Source organism: Manis pentadactyla, chromosome 6 (assembly GCF_030020395.1).
Source record: "Manis pentadactyla isolate mManPen7 chromosome 6, mManPen7.hap1, whole genome shotgun sequence".
NCBI lineage: Eukaryota > Metazoa > Chordata > Mammalia > Pholidota > Manidae > Manis > Manis pentadactyla.
The window spans coordinates 151,639,420-151,662,212 of record NC_080024.1 but is presented as its reverse complement, the minus strand read 5'-3'; positions in this window follow the sequence as shown (position 1 = coordinate 151,662,212).

Genomic DNA, 22,793 nt, shown 5'->3' with positions numbered 1-22,793 from the left:
ACATTAGAGAGCAAATTAAAAAAAAAACAAACACCATGACAGGTAGAAAGACGCTTAGAACTACCTTTTAGAGCAATTGAGTATTTCCCAGCAATTTGTCACTCTTAGTAATATCGACGCAATTCTATTATTGACAGATAAGTTCTTCAGTAGGATCAGCAAATGTCATTTTTTAAAAAGGAATATACTTGCTTTTGAAAGGGGACCATTTTGGTTTAGAGGGATCCCTTGTGCACCTTATTATTCTCTCTTTTCTGCCCGAATCCACTTTCCAGCCTTGTGCGCTCTGCACTGCGCTCTGAGAGGCTGCCCTCCATGGCGGCACTGCCTGGGCTCCTGGCCCGCTGGCGTCCAGCGCACTCGGGCAATGTTAGGAAACCGCTGCGGGGCGAAGAGCCAGAGCAGAGAGGACGCGGTGCCTGTCCCCCCGCGCGGGGCTGCGGTTTGCACAGAGGCGGCCTGCCTTGGCTTTGGGCTTCGAGCTGCCCCTGGGCCACCAGCTCTCGCACTGGAGCTGCTCCCTGCTCTTGACGCTTCCAGCCGCTTTGAGTGGTAATGGTTCCCCACTGTTGCCAGTTCCTGGGGGTCATTATCCTTTGTGAGTCCTTAATTCTGCTGGCCACTCGGAGTAGCATCCCTTTCTTAGGCTTCCTTTGGTTAAACCCTTTGGATCTGCCTTCTGTTTCTGCCCGCACTCTGGTTGAGATGGCACCTCTTTACACGGCATGCAAAAGGATGCAATTCAGATCCGAGCATGGAGGAGTTTCACTGGCACAACCATTGCGGAACCGCGCCGTCATTTCATTGTCTAGATGATCCCTGAGCACACTCTGGTGGCCTGGCCATATGCTAACTTGGCTAAGCTGGACAAAGTTTCCTGGAATTCTCATCCTTGTGTATTTCTTGTTAGGGTAGCCACACAGTCTTCTGAAAAGAGGAAGCAAAGTGATATTACTCTTATGCTTGGAAGATGGGTGGAGATCGTCCAAACCCACGTTGCCGTTTGCCTGCTGGCTCACCTGTGGCTGTGCGCAGTGCCTGGGCAGACAGCTGCTCCGTCACCCCACAGGCTCCTTCAGCTTCTCTGCTGTCTGCGCCAGGTGTGTGTTTAGCTCTAAGATGAAAAGTGCCAGCCTCCTTTGCAATACGCTGCCTCACCAGTGCTGGAGAGGGCGAGAGGCTCGCCAGGTCCCACCTGCCTCTGTGGATGCCAGCTCAAGCCAGGGCTTTCCCATTTCCTTTACTCTTCACCACTTTTTACCACCTCCCTTCCTGCCTGTGGCCCCACAGACTGAAGCAAACAAGCCCCAGAGAGAAAGACTACAGCCTCACAGACACTGCCTGAGCAGTTCCCGTGATGTGTAAGGTCAATCGCTGTATCAATACTTGCACAATAGAGAACATCTATCTATCTATAGTGGTTCTGCGTTTAGTAAAACCTTCATATTGCTATATCGCTATTTTTTTAATCTTCCCATTACATGTTAAAATACTGTCTGTTATTTATCTTTCTTCATTATTAATGGCATTTCAACTATAATTCAGAGCCTCATTACCTTCTAAAATGCCTTGAATGATATTCTCTTTGAGAACAGAATTAACTAATTAATGTCAATCTGGATGCTTGCTTTGAGGCCATTAGCATTCTCACAGAGCCTAAGATTTGGAAGTTAAGCTAAAATTCCAATCAGCTATTTTTGTTATTTCTCAAACTACTGTATGATAATTATTACGTTTTGCAAAAATATTAAAAAATCATTAAGTTACATATTTTAAATGACCTGTGCACTTCATTTATCCACATTAATCTCATTCTTTCTCTCTCCCGTTTTCTTTTCAGTTTATGGATTTCTAAATTGGTCAAAAATGGGTGTTATCTATTCTTTTAAAATTACTCCTACCAGTCAACCTCCTTTTATCCCAGTGTTTATCAGTGGAAGGTAAAAACCTTTCATTGGGCCAATAAAAATCCCTCCACCTGAGCCCATTTCTCACTGTGACAATCATTGCAAACACAGATTTTCCATATTCTCCTTATATATTTTTTTCACATATTTGAAACTCATTCTTTTATCATCCATGTCCTGTGTGTGTGTGAAACAAAGGATCCTAATTAGTCTTTGTTTATTTTTTTATTCTAGTAGTTGCTACATTCCCATTTTCTTATTTTGGAATTTATTCTCCAAAGTTAAGACTAATTAGTAGAGTGTCACCGTTATCTGATATCCATTCTGATGGAAAATGTGACACAGCAGGAGGTAGCGATATTCGGAACAGATTATGTCAGAACTTCTCTGTGAATGCTTTTGCTTTTATGGATCATGTCATATTGTGATTGTACTAAAATATTTTTACGTTATAAAAGGGAAAAAGGTTTATTTCATAAAGATAATGAATGTAATAGTAAATATTTGGAAAACAATTATACTTCAAAAAAGCCTTTCCTATTCAGCAGCCTGAAAAATATTACATAACCATTGAAATGTGACTTTCTTTACTATGTAAACTCCCTCTTAAGAGATAAACAAGAACATTCATATTAATAAGCACATGCATTATCTTATGTAATTAAATGCCATCTAAATGGAACTCAATCTGAAGAGGGTGATGGACTTGGGTAACATTGGACAATTATAGAAATTAAGCCAAGACTTTCTAACTTTAAAAATAATTTTCTTAATCAAATACATATATTGGCACAGGGTTCATTTTAGTTAAAAGCACTTGGCACAGAATCTGGACAATGTTCTATTCCACTAATTTTAAAGTTCTGGGGAAGTCACTACAAATACATGAAAAGCATGGTCAGTAATTTCCTGAGCCAAATCTAAGTTTGTAATAATTTGTCTAGATGGGGTGAGACAGGGGAGAGAAGCAAATTCATAGGCAGGTCATCTGAAATTAACATTAAACTTTCCATAGTAAAATATATTTTGTGTAATTTACTACTAACAAATTAATTTCATTTGTATGATATATATTTCCTAGTTTCCTAAAATATAGACTAGCTTGATCAACAATAATAGCAAAACCATAGTAATTACCTAGATTTAAACAAAGTCATTGAAAAAGAAGCAGTTTCTGTTTTCACTGTGGAAAGAAGGGAAGGAATCATCTGCCTTATTATTTTTATTTCTGGCATAATGTGACTATTGGACTTTTCTGGGAACAAAAGATTGATGCTTCAACAGAAGATGAAAATGACCAAGTAATATTCAAATCCAGAATTTCTAGTAGAATTCTAATAAGTAAATTAAAGGTAAAGGGCTAATTTCCTTTTCAGGAAAACAAAGTAATTAAATTATCTTCTTTTAAAAAGAATTGATTTTTTAAAATTCCCTTTAAATTGATATAAGATGATTTCAATCTTTTCAGTTTTGTGACATCAAAATGATCCTTTCACACATTGTGGTAATAGTAAACATATGTTCCTTGGATTAGATTCCTAGCGTTCTAGTCCATATTAAAGTTACATGTATATTCTCTTTTAATTCCCAATATCTTAACCACAGCTGTTAGTTCCTTAATTCTTGAGATCTTAAAGGAAATAGAACAAACACTTCAGTGCATCAGTCCCAGTACACATATAAAATCTTTAAAATTTTTACCATACGTTTCACTCTTTTGGTTCTCAGGAGCACTAACTCACAAGAGAAGTTTTTGGGTGTTGTGCTATTGACTGATTTTCCTTCATGAATTCAAAGACAAAGATGGTATTGTTGTATGTCTAGGAAAATGTATTGCCAGGAACATGTCTTTAGTGCTTTAAGGCCATACAAAAATAGTCACTGGACTTTTCTCACTCATATTTTAAATTTATGAGGTAATGTTATGTCGACTCTACTGCATGAATTTTTACTCCAGAATATGACTGTAATGCTAAAATTTTAATGCAGACCAATCTATTTTCAGGATTGTCTGCTATGAAATTACTGATTGATCCCTCTGGCTGGACCCTGTTAACTGATTCCTTCTCTCTCTGTTAAGATAGATTTATAGATCTATCAAACATCACATAAAGCTAGTAAAGTAGAAATGTTATTTAACAAGGCTGCACAGCCAGTGTTACAAACTAACGATGTTAAAATTTAAAAGAAGGTTTGGAGAACAGGGCTAACTTCAACATTGTTTCCCTCTAGAAAATTGCAAACCCTTGAAGTGAGTAAGAACTTGTTATAATATATATAACAAACTAATACAGTGCATCAAAAATATAAATGAAAGATTTTCTTTTAAAATTAGTCAAACATTGCCATTTATTATATTCTCATCCTTCTACAAAATTCATCCATCCTCAGAACACAGGAGAAATTTAGTAAATTTTAAGTAGCAAACACTGCAACTTAATATGTCTGAATTTTCAGATAATTCTCCCTAAGCATATTTTGTGTTTACTTTTTAGAAACATCTCCTTTTGTTACACTGATGAATGAATGAGTTGCTTGATATTCAGTGGTTTGTGAACTCCTTAGAAAGGAAGCCAAGATCATAAAGCTATGGCATGGTTTCACTAAAAACAAGTAATATCACACTAACATACATTCTTTTTTAGACAGTGTGACTAAAGGGATAATTACAGGGCATGCTGTAGACCTAGGGTATTTGGATTTCAGCAAAGCATCTGACAACGTCTGGTCTCACACATGATGTCTTTGAAGATTAGATGGGGAAATCAGAGCTAGGGGCAAGGACAGTTGGATAGATGGAGCTCTGGATGAATGATCATAATCAAGACATGTCAAATGCTCACAATCAAGGACAAGGTTTGTCCTTGGCCCTTTGCTGATCAAATTTATTAATGACTGAGTTAAAAATATAAAGCCCTTTAGATTTATAGGTGGTATAAAAAACTGAATCGGAAGATTTGGACAAATAGGTCGAACTTACTAAAATGGGATTTAACACAATAAATTCTTGATACTTGGCCTTAAAAATTAATAAATAAATGTGGTTGCAGGCAATTTAGCTCAGCGATTTTAGTGAAGATATGAGTCAACAGTAAGATGTGACCTTAGCAATGCCATGCTGACTTGGAGCTGCATTATGAGAATATCTTTTCCAGACTGAACAGAGCAATTGGCTTCAATCCACTCAATCAGACCCCACTTGGAAAATTATATTTTCTGTGTGCAAATTGGAGCTTATTCAAAAGACAGTGACCAGAACAGTGAAGAAATTCCAAAGTATGTGATAAGGGGAATAGCTGAAGAAATAGGGATGTTTAATTGGGAGACAAGAAGACAGGGGGACGCTAAAATCATGGCTTTAAAACACTGGGAGGACAGCCAGGAAAAGGAAAATTAGACTAGTGATTAGTACACAGGGGTAACACAGCCCGTGCTCTGTTTAGAAGAGGAAAGCTCTTTGTGCCGATTAATGTTAGGTTACAATGTAGAAGGATTGATGAACTTTGAAAGTCACCACTTTGCAACTGCCATTGAAACCCTTGACTTAGGGATGATCAATGGATGCTAAAACCAGGAAGAGAAAGGTTGGTGAGAAACAGGATGTTCATACAGTGTCAAAGCATCAGTCCACAGATTGCATTCTGCTCTAACACTTGTTTTGAAACCACAACTTAGTGCCAAGGTGATTAATATATTAGGGAACAATTTGAGCAAGTTCACCCTTGCTTATGCATGATTTCATCCACCGGAATCATCCTCCTGACACCCACACGCAAACTTCATATCTCTGTGGAAGAAAGTGCCGTATTTATATAACATTTCTGTATTTCTTAACCACTTGACATGTGTAAAACTGTGCTATCATTTTTATTGGGTTTCACCTTTGTTTTTTTAGAGTGTCACTGATGAAGTTTTTGTGATTTGGGCCTCTGGCCTCATTTTCCCTATAAACCCTGTGGTTCTTATTTTATAATTTTGCATAGCTGATGATTTTTAGGAGCACATGTGCTAGGTTATAAATGACTCACTCTACCTCCAAATCACTAAGGTTAAAAGCACCCACAGTAGAGTGGTCTGGCTGTCTCAGCTTATCTGAAATGTCTCTTGTCTTATATGAAACGGCTTATAATAATCTGACATGTACTTCTTGATGGGATGCAATGTAAAGTACACACATCACCTATAGACTGGCCAGAAATACGTAAGTGGAACCTAATCAAGCCTTTACACCTAAATGAAATAGAACATGTTTATATATTCACATATAAGATTGGCACAGGATTTTCAATGAGCACAAATATTACATTTCAATTTGAAAACAAAAACTACAATAAGGCAAGCTATTAAAAATGCAGAAAATTAGGGAAATTTGGAAATAAACTGGGTATTAGAGAATTGCTATTAGGTTTCCTGGGGATGATAATGGTATCACGATTATATAGGAGCATATCCTTTTTAGGAGATGCATGTTGAAATTGAAGTAAAATATAACCATGTGTGCATTGTTTTCATCATACCATTTCTTTCAAATTTAGGTCTTAACATGTTCACAATAAATAGTTGAAAAGTTAATAAAATAACATGAAAAGTGAATGGGAGGGTTGAAAGACACTCTTACTGATAATGGTATTTCAGGTTAAATAGTGTTTCTGTGGTCTACCCCTATTTGAAAGTTCCATGTAAATTGTGCATGTTATATGTTTACTAGAAAAAAACTTGACTAATTACCATCAAGTCAATATTAAGGTCCCTGCTGTTTAAAACTCTAGCCCCATCCCTGAATAGTAGGCTTCAGGAAATTGCATTGAAAGGCACTGAAGTAAAGAAATGATTTATTTATATGCAACAGCCTAAGATGATAAAATGAGGTGAAGGTGAGGTGGGTATTTCTAAGCCATCTGAGCATTGGTGTGAAAAAGGAAGCCAATACTTATAGAAACCACTTGTTAAAGGAAAACAAAATCTCTGAATGTGTTTGTACAACATATTAGTTCAAAGAGAAGAACTGAGAAGCCTTTGAGCCAGCCGCCTTCTCCTGGACCTGCACCGCTCCCTGCACCACTCCGCCCCAGTACCTCCCTCTCAAACGAGCTTATGTCAGAGAAACCACTGTCACCTAAGTTTATCTTAAGTGGAAGTAATGTCAAGGTTTTACTAAGATGTATTTTTTCAAACTAGCAAAAAAAAAGGTAATGTCATTCGGGGAAAATATCAGTTATGTGGCCTATAGAATATAGATCTGATTTTACTCTCACTTTAGCTTTAGAACTAAGTGTGATAAACTATGAATATTAGACAGCCACCCACGATTTCATTACAGCTCTTAACTGCCTAGAGGGCTTTGCTTCATCTGTACTTCGGTTACTCTCCAAATCATTCATCTTTTCCATTTTCTCTATGGATGGGAAGAAAGTAGATTTTATGTACATAAATCTAAGAACATTTAAATGTAAGATATATCCCAAACCTGAAAGCTGATGACCAATATATCAGAATTACAAGACAAATTGTTACATTTTAATTTTTTACTCAGAACAAAGCTTTGTTAGAGTTCCCTGACTTCTGTTTTGTAGAGCCACAGGCCAGAGCAAAATTAATTCTTACGGAGAAGTGAAGAAATGGGTAAAAGGGCCAGCTGTAGGTTCTCAGTGCTGTTGGAGGGGGTTTAGAAGGAAATCCTGGCAAGTGTGCCTGGGTCCAAAGGGGCAGACGCGACGCCAGATAAGGCTGTGATGAAGGGTAAGGGCTTTGCTGGCTGTGTGAGAGGCCCGGGTGCTGGAGTGGAGGGGCAGATGGTAAGGAGACAATATCCAAACGCCCTGAGAACAAGTGCATTTCATGAAATGGTGGGTGGAAACAGCTTGGGGATGATTCTTTTGCACATTGTTGATAGCTGAAATCAGTCTATTATTTTTAAGTAACAATGACTTTATCTCTTGCACCCTAAAACCTGTAAGCTCTGACATCTCAGTTACAAATGATAGCTGGCCATAGTTCACGGTTTCTTGATTTCATATTTGAAGCCATCCACAGGCCACAGATGGCATCTGCCCTTTGTCTCAGAGGGACCTGTTTTTGGAGAAATACAGAAGAAAATAGGAGTTTATTCAGCTTGCTTTTCACCTCTCTTCCCCATTTGTTTTGCTAAATTGATCAGTGCACACACTTATTCGGTCCTCTCCCCAGATTTCTAAAGCAGCCGAAGAAACTATTCCCTCTCCGCCATTTTGCGGCCTTTGTTTTTCCTCAAGGGAGACTTTGAAATTTATTTAACTAGATTTCAGCTGGACAAAATTAATGGCTAGGAAGAGAAGGCAGCATCTAATATGATTATGTGTGCCCCAATACTTCCTCAGAAGAGCCCTGTGCACCCAATTCCCCCAAGGAGGTGTCTTGCTGTTGTTCTATGATCCACAGAGCATCCTATAATTACACAACCATTTATTCCTTTTCCTGCTTCCAATTACACTGATTAACTTATCTAATGGTTTCATTAAGACCCACGTATCATTTTTCACCATGAATCAGTTATTCATGAGTTTTATCCATCTCTGAAGTATGTTCACCAGGAAAAATAGCCTCAATTTGCATTTTAATTGACCAGGGTACAGTGGTATCTGACAGTACAAATGGTGATTTCTGGTCAGTAGAAGCTTATGTTTAGTAAGATGAAAATGATCTTTGTTTTACACTTCTCTGAGGTGATTTTCATAAATGCACAAAATTAAAGTATGGACTGCTTGTCCATTAACTGGTTTTACCAATAGCCATACAATTAGGATTGCCAGATATAATATAGGAGGTCCTAGCAAATTTGAAGTTTAGGAGAACAAGAAATAATTTTGTGTATAAATATGCATACAATAGTGGAACATATTTACACTAAAAATGTTGTCTATCTGAAATTCAAATTTAATGGTGTACTCTGTATTTTAATTGCTAAATTTGGCAACAACCATGAATATATCCAACTACACAGAAAGTCAAAATGACTGCACAATTCTCTATTGTCAATAAAGGTCTCCTTCATTACCGTGAATATCTTTTAAAGTACATTTTTGATAATTTTGAAAATAAGTACTTTGAATTAGTTGCATTTTACTGAATTTCTTTACAAGATAGAAATAGGCTCATCTATATATAATATTGAATAATTATATTGGTAGTACAAGGAAACAATATTGATTTTCACTTTCGATCTTGCTGCTGAGACAATCAGGTTTTCTCTTTCCAACTTTTCATTGTATAAAACCATGTGATATTTGCTATCTAATTTCATTTCTATCAGATGACATATACAACATTTTGCAAAAGCTGAGTCTTCAACAAACAGTTGCTTTTTGGTTTGCAACTTTTTTCTTTCTTAGGAGAGCTAAAAACTAATTGTCTTTTAAACCAGTTCCTGTCCCTACTTCAGAAGGACAATAAAATGCCAGTAAATAAAGGTCATGAGCATACTGTGTCTAAAAGTGATCACCAGGTCATTCATCTTGATTTTTACTTCTCACTTTCCTTGACTTCCAGGGAAAGGTATTTGTTTCCAATTACTGCTGTAACAAATTACACAAATCTAGTGGCTTAAAACAAGACAAATTTATTCTCTTACAGTTCTGGATGTTGGAAGTTCAACTTAAGTCTCACCGGGCTAAGCTTAGGGTGTCTGCAGGACTGTTCCTTCGGGAGTCTTTAGGGCAGAATCCATTTATTTACCTCTTGCAGCTTCTAGGGACCCCCTGCATTCCTTGGCTCATGGCCTCTTCCTCATTTTGCTCCTTATTGGTCACCACACGTCCTACTATGCACTCTCTTCGTCCCACTGCCCTCTTCTATGGCCCTTGGGACTGCGTTGTGTTTACCCAGACAATCCAGGGTAATCTCCCCATCTCAGGGTCCTTAGTTTAGCCACATCTGCAAAATTCCTTTTACCATGTAAGGTCACATATTCACAAGTTCCCAGAACTAAGATGTGAGTCTTTGGGGGCAGGTGCATTAATCAGTCAACCACAGGAAGAGATTGGCAAATTCAAATTTGCTACACATTTCCATGGCTATGTTATGAATGCCTTATGTATATATACACACACAGATATAGATACACATATACATTCATACACACATATCTTACATTTGTTTAGTGTTTGTGTTTTTTTTTAAGAGCAGCGCTTTTCACTTACATGAACTAACTTGAGTATTATGAAACAGTGGGGTAGACAAGGCAGACATTGTTTCACTTCTTTCCATAAGCTTATGAATAATCACAGTAGCAAACTTTTTTGAGTGCTTCCTATTATGCTAGCTATAATGTTGAAAATATCTTATTTCCTTTAATTTTTGGAACAACCCTATGAGGTAGGTTCTATTATTCTTATTTACAGAGGACAAAATGAGGTATAGAAAGGTTAAATAACATAGCACCAATTATTAAAACACAAACTTATTTTTTTAGTATTTACTCAGGCACAAGAAGACTTTGTGTACATTATCCCATTTAATCCTTACAAAACTTCAATGATTAGGTAATGTTACCAATGCCACAGTTTAAGAAGAGGTGAAATAATGCCATTAAGGTCACAGAGTTTGTCAGTGACAGAGTCAGGATGCAAACCCAGATCTATTGGATTCTGGGTGTCATGTAATTTAAAAGCTGTGCAGGTGATTGTAACATGCAGCTAGGATTTTGAGCCACTACTGTAGAAGGTGGATCCTCAGCTTCCAGGAAGCAGGAGGAGCTATAGGAAGAAAGAAGATAAGGATGTTGCTCTGGAGATCAGTCATGGACCTTGTCCCTGGCCACCAGGAAGTTTGCTGCATCTTAGAGATCATATGCAGGAGGCGGCTCAGAGCCTGCGAAGATTGGTTAATCATTTCTTTGCTGGTTCAGAGTTCTCCAGGGATACAGAACCAAGGGAAATAATAGAATAGAATACATAGATGGACAGATAGATAGATTTATTATAGAAACTGGCCCATGAGATTATGGAGGCCAAGATGTTCTGTCATTTGCAAAATGGAGAACCAGGAAAGTTAGTGGCATAAACTGAAGTGCAATCCCAAAGGTGAGAGGACCAGGAACCCCCATATCTGAAGGCATTGAAGGCTGTCAATATGCTGTATGATGCCCACCTGACATGATGAGGGCAATCTTTATTTAATCTACCAACTGAAATGCTAATCTCTTCCAGGAAATACCTCTCAGACACACCCAGAAATAGTATTTTACCAGCTATCTGGGCATCCTTAGCTCAGTCAAGTGGACACACACAACTGACTGTCACACTTTCATTCTTAATTGAGTTTTGGGTAGATTTATAATACTATGTTGGAAGTTTTCCACAAAAGTGTGAAGGCATGGTCCCAAAGTCTTCAAGCTATTTGAATCCCCCTTCCTTTACATGTGACCTGTTTCTTTCCTTTTAGCAGTATTCACTGTCTTCTTTTCATCTTTGTTGTTTTGAAACTTCACAAAGTCATTCTTTTTTAATGTTTTTAAAATTTTTAATTGAAGTATAGTTGACCTATATTAGTCTCAGGTAGACAGCATAGTGATTTGACAGTTATATACATTATGAAATGCTCACTCCACAAAGATATCCTTTGATGTAGATTTTCCCATATGTCATGCTGTGCCCTTGATAGGGACTTTCATTCTGAACATTTCTTACCTTTTGGTTTGTGGGGATGTTCTTGTAGCTTTGATGTTTCTCTGTTTTCTCTGTTACCTGTTTCTAGAACTCCAACCAGTTGAATGCTGGATGTTCTGACCTTATTTTTTCATGCTTTTTCTCATATTTTCTATCTCTTTGCTTTTAATTCTCTGAGAAAGATGCTCAACTTTATCTCCCATTCCTTCTATTGCATACTTTATTTTTGCTATTGTAACACTAATTTCCCAGTGCTGTTTTTGTGTATGAATCCTTCCCTTTTTCTAAGATCAGTTCTTGTTTCATGGAGGAAATATATTCTCTTACCACTTTGAGAATATTTCTCTCTTTCCTCTGTTTCCTGACTTTTCTCTGTCTCCTGAATGTTTCTTTTTTCCTGCCTCTTTGTTTTGTTTTGATCTTCCGTGTCTGGGTTTCTTCAAATGTTTAGTGGTTCCTCACAGTATGTTCCTATTTCAAAATGAGGCTGAAAGACTTCTCTGAAAGCTTCGTGTGTCTAGGCAGTGCTTTTTGTCTTGTGAGTATCAGGTAGGGATATTGAGACATAGATCTATCTTTAAGGTTAGGTTTTTGTTTGTGTTTTCTCTTTTGGTTAATCAGTTTCCTCAGAAAGGAGTGTGTGACTGCCTTTGTACTGGGGACACAGTTTTCGTAGTGAAGAATTTGACTTCTTGCAGTGCAAGGGAAGGGTGCGCCATCTGTTTCCTGCCAAGACCTGCTGAGCCAGAAATCTGTAATCCAGAACCCCACTAGCTCAGTATATTCAATGACTAAACCTCTAATTTTTGCCATAGATTAAGTGAGGAAACACTTTTTTTTTTAAGTTGCAAAGCAGTGATATGCATAATGTAATTGAAGTTATCTAAAAATTAGAATGCATATGCTATTTCCACCTACCTTCTATTTGCTTATATGGGCATACACAATATCTGGAAAGGTACATGCTGGACTGCTACATTGGTTATCTAGGAAATGGTTTGTGGGGAAAAGGAAAGAAACAGGGACTTCTCATTTTTAATTCTTGCAATTCTAAACTTTTCATAACTTTGTACTGATTTTCAAAAACAGCTCCCAATGTAGTTCTGATGTCCAACTAGACTTGGAACGACTGGCCACTATCTCATTTCTGTGTTCATCTCACATCAGGATATTGGAACATTGGTTATAATAGAAATTAGAGCAAAGACTGCATGGCCAAATGAAACGAATTCTGCAGAATGCTTCCTGTATGACGTTATGGGAAGGTGGGTGTTGCAAAAATGAAATAGTAAGCTTGGAATCGATGGGTTTTTTTTTTCATTTAATGCATTTTTGGTCTTATACTCAGACTATAAAGCAAGTCTGAGTGCTTACTTTATAGAGTACTGTGGACATTTAATAGATATTGATAATTACATCAATAATCTGCCTGTGATCCTAAGCAATGCAATACAGCTTTAAGTTGAGTAAATGATGTTTTAGATGCTTTCCTATACTTAAATATATGTGGAAAACCATTGATAAAAGCTGGTTCTTTTTCGTATTTCTATCTACTTATTTTCTATATCACAATACTTTTAAAAGCAAAGAAAATACTTGTAAAAGCAAAGAAAAGCACTAATTACCTACATTAACACAATGACTAGTTTTTAAAATACTTCTGTAAAATTTTTAATATTCTCCATGCAAATAAATTTTCCTAAGTTCTTGTGTGATTTTTATGATTCTGAAAACTACCAATAAATTTCACTTCTCTGCACAGTTTTTTTTTCTATAGATGAACTGCAATACATTTGAAAAATATTTTTCCATTAAATAAAAAAAAATCAAGTATTACATTTCTGAATGTCTGGTTGTTACTGTTTCCACCCACTAAAAAAACATTCCATTGCTACTCAAAAAATGTCACATTTTTTTCCCAAAACATTGTCAGAAATTCCGTGATAGTCTTTTTTTTTTTTTTTAATTCTTTGCTAGGGTGGAAAGGAGTAAATTTTATGCTGTAGACCTTTGTCTTATGCAGCATTGGAATTAAAGTATGAGAAAAATAATTTTGAGTAAACAAAGAAATAAAGCACCAAGCATTGTATTTGTAACCTCAGGTAAATCATGTGTAGATCTTTTGTCTCTGGGTATGGGAAATAGAACAATTCCTCTTACATTTCTGAGCCAGATTCCATTAAGTTTTCCTGCATGTCCAAGTTAGCAAACAATGTCATTTGTTGATACTCACTGTTTTTTTTTTAATTGCAGTATCGCTGACTTATAATATTATATTAGTTTCAGGTCACCACATAGTGATTTGACAATTATATACATTATGAAATACTCACCACGATAAATCTAGTTACCAACTGTCACCATACAAAGTCAACAATATTACTGACTCTATTCCATTATGTTCTACCTTTCATCCCTGTGACTTATTTATTTTATAAGTGAAGTTTGTACCTCTTAATCCCCTTCACCTATTTCACCCACCTCCTCACCCCCTTCCCCTCTGGCAACCACCAGTTAGTTCTCCGTATTTATGAGTCTATTTCTGTTTTGCTTGTTTCTTCATTTCTTTTGTTTCTTAGATGCCATGTATATGTGAAATCACATGGCATTTGTCCTTCTCTGACTTATTTCACTTGGTGTAATGCCTTCTAGGTCCACCCATGTTGTCACAGATGGCAAGATTTCATTCTTCTTTACGGCTTAAGTATTCAGTTAATTACTGATCTTCACACAATTCCCAGCAATTGTATTATTTGGAGTTCTATTTTCCTTCAAGCTTAACCAGTGTTTTAACTTGCACTGTAAATCCCCTACAAATTTGTGTAAAGGAATATATACCATTGTTAAACAGGAAAAAAATGCCCTTTTAAAAATAATTACTTCAAAATTCTCACCAACACTAGCTCTTGTTAATTCTGGCTACAATTCTGAACATCAGAGTAAACAGTGCACAAATTCATGAGTTTTCCACAGTCTGTGAATGAGGTATCCTCTAATGCTTTTGTTTTTATAAGCCTGAAATTTCAGGATTGTGGGCTTCACCACACCCTCGCTGGTTTTTACTGACAAAGGCACACCTTTGAAAAGTATGTGGGCTGTGTGCCATCACTTTTTCCTTGTTATAAAATCTCACCATTGAGTAATGATGCTGCTGCTATTTACACAATTAAATAAAGCTGTAATAAATAAATAATAATATATTGTTTATTCTAATGATAGAGCAGTTACTGAAAATGGCTCAAATGTCCAAATAGGAATGGCAATTTTACCAAATACCATCTTTCAAACTGAACGTGGCCTTTCTCAGCTTCAATTTTGTTTTCTAACAAGTCAGAGTTATTTAACTGACTTACAGAGTGTTTCTCTCTTTTCAGTCTTTGCTAAATGTTACCCAATTGTTCCTGTAACCCAGAGAGAGACCGTGATGTATGGTATGTCCACTGAGAGGCTTAGCCGCAGGGTCCCCCAGTCCGGCACACTCCCCTTATCCTTATGCCTCTGCTTCAGGCAGCCAGCCAGTCCCCTGCTGCTCCTCTGCTGACTTATTAATTCCTCCCAACAGCCACTCACACACATACACACACACAGCAAAGTTGTGATTCCATACACACAGGGCGAAAGTGATAGCATGTCACCCAGATGCCGGGGCCACTCCAGATTTCCCTCTGGAACAAGCAAAGATGAAGGGTGTCCAATGACAAAACTAAACAGTTTAGGAACCAGTGTGATGCCGTTTATTGGAGGGACAACATTCCGTGGATGGGGGAGCACGGAGCCTCACAAGCAGGGGGGTGCTCTTCCCAAGGGATCTGGGCCGAGAGCAAGCTGTACGGAGCACGAGAAGAGGCAACGGGGAAGCGGGCAGGACGGCTAGGGGACCCTGCAAGGCTAGCAGGTCCTGCTTCCTGGGGGGAGGTGAGCTCGCCAAAGCTGAGTTGGAGACCTGTGTCTGTTAGGTTAGGTTTAAATGTGTGACACGGGGCCAGAGATTCAAATTAACTTTAACAATAGGAACAGGGCTGCCGCCCATGTGGGAAGTGAAAGTTCTCCAAAGGCAGGAGCAGGCCGCCCTCAGCGTCCTGACAGGCAGTTCCCCTTCCCATCCAGGAGCAGGGCTACAGAAGCACCCCAGGGACCCACACCGCCTGTAAGGACCGAGGAGGAGGCACAGGACACCTGGCTGGCTAGGGAGGAGAAAAACCTATTTCTATGTCTACTTATCTCCACTGGGAAGGCTCTTGATGTATGTCCGTCTAGACTTGGTTAAGGGGAAAGAACCCACCATCCTCAATGTGAGTTTGATGTTCTGTTCAGGGTAATGATTCCTCATTAAGCTACACCCTGAGCATCTCGGTACTAAACTCCCCAAATCAAATCAGTTAATGAATTGGTTTTTGGCTCTATCAAGTGTCCGCTGGGACAGTGCTGTGTGAAAGTAACAGAGCACCCAGCTCAAAAGGCAGGGTGAAACCTTTCCACAACAAGTAGTGCGCAGGGAGGTGGGTCGCTGGGTCTTGGAGTGAGAGGCCCAAGACATCACGGAGGGAAAGGAGTTGTCTTTCTGCTCTGCCTTCCTCACCGCAAGGAGGCACCTGCTACCACTCTCCAGGGTCACAAAGTGGCTGCAGCAGCTTCCAACATCATGCACTCAGGGAAAAATACCCAACATTCAGAGGTTGGAAGATCACATTCCTTCTGTCAGAATGAGTCCCTGGTAGATTCCCCTCCTGTCTCTTCGGCTGGTGTTGGTTTCATCGCCAGTGTAACCCATCCCCAAGCCCTCACTGAAGAGCCAGCCTCCACTTCCCGCCCGGCACCCCCACCCCCACCCCTGAGCAGGACTGGGGGGGGGGCCTCACCAACCGGAAGCGTAGCAGGGACTTGGGTGGGAGAAGGTGATTCCAGCAGCATTCACCACAGTGGTTTATGCAATTCTTCCATTTGGTAAAAAGCAAATACCTTTTTTTTTTTTTTTAAGGAGAGACTAATCAGCACTGATATTCATTCAAATACATGTAGGATATTTGTTAGCTAGACACGTTGGTACTTAGGTCTCAGAGTAGAGAAAATAAGGATGGTCCACTAAAATACACAGTGACTGATTCTTATTAGTGTACAGATACGTGGCATCTCCACATAGTGAGCTTAATTTTATTTTTAGCGTGGGTTACCAAATTCAGCTTGCTCCAGGAAAAAGGCTAACAATTTCCAAGTGAAAGATGCCTCTTTCTGCAGTAAAATAAACAGCCCAGCACAACAGGATTCTCTGCCCAGACTGATAAATACTTCCAAGTGGAAAATCTAGTTTAATGAAACAAATGGGACCACTGAAACTTTAAAAGGATCATTATCCTTCCCCAAATACTTGACAGCTATTGAATTCAGTACTGTTTTAAGAGACAGCTTTTCAATTAAGAACAACACTTGTTCTTTACCTTATTTCTCTTTGTGAAGAAATGTGAATAGCCATGAAAGGTTTATCTGAAAACAGCCACGGGAGTTCAGTGACTGTAACTGTGAGATGGGGGCGGGTGGGGGGGGTGCCGTTTGGTTCTTTGACCAGCTGAACTGTACACAGGGCCACAGAGGAACGCGTCCTTGGTCACGACATATTCACTCAGAATTTAAAGCATCTTAAAGTCATTTTCTTCTTGGTTGTTTTCTCTGACTTTTCTCAAACCTAAAAAATATAATGATGGTGAGAACAACAATACAGAAATATAATGATTATAATGATACAATGATTATAAACATGACTGGGACAAGGACTTTGTCAAAAACACTGCAATCCTTCATATACTTAGTTTTGTAAGATCTTTGGGAAATTTGGGAACAGCTAAGGGAGTCTACTTTCTTCTCCCAGCTCTGCCACCAGCTGTGAGTTACTTCTTGCTGGATCTCAGGTGTTTATTGTAAAATAGAGAAGTCATTGGATTATATAACTTCCAAAGGTCTTTTAGTTCTAAAATTTTAGGCTCTTAAATTCTCTGGAGAGTCTGCAGCAGCCTGTTTCCCCAGCCACCCTCCCACCAACTGGGCCCTTTGCTACTCCAGGCAGTTACTTGTTTTCCAGCCCATCACCAAAAAGAAGTGACACCCTGATTTCTGTATTAACTCCCTAATTAGTAGGAGGGTGTGTATGCATTGGAGTAGGTGGGCAAAAGAGATAGTTGGAACTGGTTTCTTTGTGTTACAGCTTCAGCAGAAATACTGAGCAAATGACCAAAAGATGCTTAGTAACAGTGTGGTGCAGAGATGGTACTAGCCTTGGTTACCAAGCCAAATAAACTTGGAGTAAATTCCAGAGAATAGTGTTTTGTTGTTTTGGGGACATATTTTCATTCATTCACTTATTTATGTATTCATTCAGCACATTCTACTAAGTGTCAGGTAGAGTGGTTGATGATGGAGACACATCAAAAGTCTCTCTAGCTTCTAGACCTTCTAGAACGCTGAATGAGCTCATCTCATGAGCTAATTACAATCAATAACTGATAATATCCATTGAAACCTTAGCAGAGATCAAGTTGACAGCTAGAGAGGGAATTGGACAGAGGAGAGTTACCTCCAGAATTTGAGCAGAGCAGAGGGAACAGCTACGGAAGGACCTCTAGCCTGAGGCTTCATTGCCCACCATTGAGATGGTTATAGGTGCAAATGAATGGCATTCCCGCACCCAGATGAGCCAGATGTAAAACCATGAGTTCTTTTGGGCTTGCAGGTTCTCAACATTAGGCTCAACATCAGGCTTTAAACCAAGTTCTCTTGCTGTTGGGCATTTCCAGATTTTTACACACTTTTAGTTTTGTGTACTGTCTCCTTGAAACTGTGGGAAAATAAGACTGTTCTAAGGAAAACCAGGTCTTAGGAGCGTCTATGGGGAGAATGAAATGGTGTCACGTAGTAGTTGTGTGATCCTAGACAGGGATTTTACCTTTTAACTCATTCTCCTCATATGTAAACAACCGCCTCATAAAATCCCAGAGTTTAATTAGGGATTAAAATGTGCACCTGGCACATATACTTAAATTTAAGTCACAGTTATTATTAAAAACAAGCATTTTAAAAATGGAGAGTCTTGCTGTAAACTTTACCATTATTCCATAATCTTCTTGAAATCCTAATGCCCCACTGTTGAACTGAATATATTTTATCTACTTACTGTAAGTAGATGGTTGAGCAGCCAATACATCCATCAGCCACATACACAAGAAATTCCTGATTGTAAATTCACTGTCTTTAAAATATACAAAATAAACGTTTTTCACTTGTTGGCACAATCATTGTGTATGTTCATGTCTTTCAACTAAAACTTAGATTCCGTTATTGAAACCAGCCAAAAGAAGTCCTTAAAAGTTCTGACCACAATCACAATAACCAAAAACTAATTAAAATGAAAAGACACAAACAGACAAAAAGATTTTTCCTTCTTTCTATAGCTCAGTTATATCATTAAGCAGATTATCTGGTGACTATGATCAACGAAATGATCTTAAGAAATTCTTGTTTGGTTTACTTAGCTGGGATACTACTTTAACCTTTTACATAACCCTGTGAACATTCTATCAACAGTGGTTGAACATGTTATTTAAACAAATAACAGATCATAGGCACTTGCTTATTTAGGCAGAATGCAGAGGCTAAACCGGATGAGTACCATCGCAAAATTTGCAAATGTTGTGTCTCAGTCTTAAATCAAGTGCTTTCTCAGGCCAGTGATGACATTCAAAGATGGCATAAAAAAGATGAAAGCACATGAGGGATAGAGCTAAAATCCCAGATTTTACTGAACTCTAAATTCTGTTGTTTTTGTCTCTTCAAAAAGATGCTTGAATGAATGAATTGATAAATATATAATGATTATTATTTCAAATATATGAAATGGTTAAAACCTGGACATGTATTTTCAGAAAACATTTTCACAAATGAAACTACATTTATTGTTATTAAAACTGTACTCTTCATGAAAACAACATCTCTTGCTGTAGTAAACAATTCGTGCATGTTCTTCTGTTACCAAAGAGGTTTTAAATTATTATTATATTAGTTAACAGATACATAAAATTAAAGAAGAATATCATTATTGATATTCATAGTATTACACTGAAATGTTTTATAATAGGTAGAAGATGTAGTTCATAGCTCTTTGTGGCTAATCCTATGTTTGGCTTTACTCAGTAACATTGTGCAAACCTGCTCAAAATTAAAACAGGGAAAATATTACTTCAATACATAGTGGATTTTTCCCCCAACTCCGTGGTCTCACTTAGATAGAGCACTGTATGCTTTTCCATGCCCATGCTATATTATCGTAAGTCATGCACAGTATATTGGGATTCATTAACATTGCATATGTCTGATCAATTATTAAAACATCAATATAGTCTTGAATTTCTAACTGATACTCAAAAACAATTCAAGATGTATATCTATGATTGATGATTTTGGTATAATTCTCTTGGTAGTGAAATTGGACTTTGCTTTTCAGAAATAACTAAACATAACCAGTGTAATAATATACCTTGAATGGAGCTCAATTTTTCTTTTCTTTTTTAATTCTTTCCATTTTTTAGTGAAACATCATTGACATACAATATTATTATTAGTTTCAGGTGTACAAAATAGTGATTCAACATTTAAATATGTTGAAATGATCACCGTAAGTCTAGTTACCATCTGTCACCATACAGTTATCCCAATATTATTGATTATATCCCCTATGCTGTACATTACATCCCTGGGACTTATTTATTTTTTAAGTTATTTTATGGAGTTTATACCCTTTATTTCCTTTACCTATTTCACCCATCCTCTACCTGACTTCTCTCTGGCAACCACCAGTTTGTTCCTTGAATTTATGAGCCTGTTCCTGTTTTGTTTTGTTTGTTCACTTGTTTTATTTTTTAGATGCCACGTATAAATGAAATCATTTGGTCTTTGTCTTTCTCTGACTTCTTTCACTTAGCATAATACCCTCTAGGCGAATAGAGCTCATTTTGAATCATGGTGCATTTCAGTAGGAGGGTGAGATTGAGGTAAGAATTTACAGCTAAATATATACCCCGTGGGGTAGAGATAAAAATGTATATGGCCATTGAGGGTGACCCTTTATAGATCTGTGGAAAATGGGAGCAGTTACTAGAGCTTTAATACTTAAAAATATCCTGTCATTATATCTTAGTGGAACAATGGAATAAAAACCTTTCTGAAAGCCTGAAAGAAATATGGGTCATAAATTAAATATTCAGGAGGATAAAGTGCTGACCATTAGCTGATAATTAAGGACAGTTTCCCTATTCAAGAGAGAAAAGATTTGTTACTTCTTTTGGGATCTACTCTTGGGCTTCACCTAGAACAGACTACCAGTTTTTCACACAAAACAATAAAAATTGGCCCTCGAGCTTCAGGTCAGATGTAGTCCTGGGTCAGGAAGGAACTGCCTCCCGCTTTTCAGTAATGACTTTATCTAACTACACTGGCCAGGGCTGTTGTGTGAGTCACCAAGTCATTGGTCCTTACCTCCAAACCTCCTCTGCTAAGTTTTGTGACATGGGGGTTGGGTCTCTGCAAACCATGTTTCTGCTTTGCCAACTGGTTCCCTGTGGGTCCCCCACCCCCACGACGGCAGGCAGGAGGGAGGCTGAGCAGCTGTGGGGGAGGGCTTTCCTTCTGGTGGGCTTCTGTCTGCCCCTGTGGCTGTGAGCCTCACCCCAGCCATGCTGCTCCCCTCAGCAACAGCAGCTGGTACTGCCGTAGGGACCCACTTCACAGTCGTGACCCTTGAGGACAGCATTCCTCCTCCAGGGACACCAGCATCCTGGCTCAGCCGCATGGCACCCCCTGCTCAGAGGTCTGGGACTCAGTTTTGTGGGACTCCCTTCCACGTTTCTCTTCAGTCCCCCAGAGTGGATGGGGGGACCATCTGCTTCTGGCAGTTGCTACCTCTGCAGTGGTTTCCTGTTCTCTATTTTACCTTCTCAGCACTTTGAAACATTATACACTTAGCTATCGATTCTTTGTATTAAATTGTGTTCAAATAACTTGTGTCATTTCTATTGACTGATACAGTTATATGAGGAGAAAAGGAATGAAAACAACTCAGCCATAACAACCGGTCAACTAAGAGGGCTCGTACTTTCACAAAGATTCACATTTACTTGGAAGGTCAAATGGCTAAAGTTTATAGTATTTTATGAAGAAGGAGTAATGTAAAAGCACTCTGAGAATTGACTGAATCCAGTGGGCTTTCTCAGTCCCTGTACTGTGGGTTTGCTGTATTATTTATGAATGTTTAATTCTGCTACAGAAGGCAAGAGAGACAAATGATGCATCAGTCAGGGCTCTCCAGAGAAAGAGAGCCACTAGCATACGTGTATATGAAATAGGAATTGGCTCCTGTGGTTCTGAAGGCCAGGAACTCCCAGGAACCCTCCTGCCATCTTAAGCAGGAGAACCAGAAACTCCTGGGACATAATTCAGTCTGAGTCCAAAGGTGTGAGAGTCGGGGGTGTCAGCCCGGGTCTGAGTCGAAAAGCCCAAGAGCAGGGGCACCAATGTCTGAGGACAGAAGATGGATGTCTCAGCTCAAGCAGAGAGACCACTGCCTCCTCTGCCTTTTCGTTCTACCCCATTGGTGAGGGTGGATCTTTCTCACTCAGCATTGATTCAAATGCTAATCTTTTCCAGAGACAGCCTGCAGACACATCCAGAAATAATGTTCTACCTGCCATCGGGTGACCCGTTAGCTCAGACAAGTTCATGTGGGCAATTAACCATCACAGATGGGATGGACGAAACTCCTCAGTGTTAAGCATAGCTAATAAGTAAGCTAGTAGCTTATGAGTTACAGGTAAAACTCATAGGATGTGTTAAAGATACAAAATGGGTAAAAAAGTAGCTTGAAAACCATTAGCAGAATTCATAAGATATGTTCACTATAGATAGCACATTAGTAAATTCAAGACATCTTATATGAAACTAGGATTAAACCAGGAAAAGTGTCTGTTTCTAGAAAGAAAAATAAGAGACGACCAAGTCGTAAGGTACAGATCACATCACTTCTAGATAAGCAGCTAATCATCCCTAAGTTGGCTCCTCATTCGGACCCGTCCTGGCTCTATTTGTGCTCGGGTTAAGAAGCATAGACAAAACCATGTCTGTTCAGCAGGCCCCTTGGCAGGCAGCAGCCAGGCCACTTGCGCGCTAATGGAGGAAGTGCACTTTATTGACCCCGGGCACTTCCTGT